This window comes from Pararge aegeria, chromosome 2 (genome assembly GCF_905163445.1).
Source record: "Pararge aegeria chromosome 2, ilParAegt1.1, whole genome shotgun sequence".
Taxonomy (NCBI): Eukaryota; Metazoa; Arthropoda; class Insecta; order Lepidoptera; family Nymphalidae; genus Pararge; species Pararge aegeria.
In genome coordinates, this window is record NC_053181.1 from 3,479,163 (window position 1) to 3,480,050 (window position 888).

The 888-nt window shown below is 33.1% G+C and overlaps 1 non-coding gene across 1 annotated transcript; it reads right to left on the minus strand.

Annotated features, from left to right (window-relative positions):
* Positions 1-394: 394 nt before the first annotated feature.
* On the minus strand, positions 395-474 carry Trnal-uag. Its single transcript has one exon. It is a non-coding gene; the product is annotated as a tRNA-Leu (tRNA).
* Between the last annotated feature and the right edge of the window lie 414 nt (positions 475-888).

The window sequence follows — 888 nt, forward strand, 5'->3', positions numbered from 1 at the left end:
ATTATGAAATGGTAAAATGTTGATGTTGAAAAAGAGGAACTTATGAGTTTCTATGTTCTCGGTAGAATTTTCCTTCTAAACTGACGCGCCGCTGCTAGAGCATTTTTATAAGATTCCGTTTTTGATGAGATATAAGTAACTTGCATGCTGTATGGGCATAGGATACTTTTTAGCCTAGCAAAAGATACAAGAAAACTTTAAAAAAATGCGGGCCACGACTTAGGAAACAGCTAGTTTGTTAGAAGTATAAAATAAAAAAAATACTAAAAGATTGGACATAGGATACTTTTTAACCTTGCAAAAGATACAAGAAAACTTTTAAAAATGCGGGCCACGACTTAGGAAACAGCTAGTTTGATAGAAGTATAAAATAAAAAAAATACTAAAAGATATTTGACAGCGGTGGGATTCGAACCCACGCCCTTTCGGACTGGTGCCTAAAACCAGCGCCTTAGACCACTCGGCCACGCTGCCTTGTAATGATATTGTGAAATTATGTATACAAATTCACTACGTATTAACCTATCATAAAGCCGGAGATATTTTATTTCTTACAGTTTTTATGTGTTTTAAGTATCTGAGAAAATATTTAGATATTAAACTTTTAAAATGATTCATGTTCTTACTTTAAGTTACCACACAGCGATATCATACTATAAATCCTTGCGCCATCTATTGAGCAACGTTGTAATTATAATATTCTTAAACATACCAATGATCACGTAAGTATTGGTATCTTAATGTACGAATAGTACTTTCATTTAGGAAAACTGACTTATTGATTTCTGTGCGCGGTAACGCATTTAAAATAAAACCTTGTTCTGTAGTAAAACATTTAAAAACTTATTGGCTTGCTCTCTGATCAATTCGATACTTACTCGAGCGATT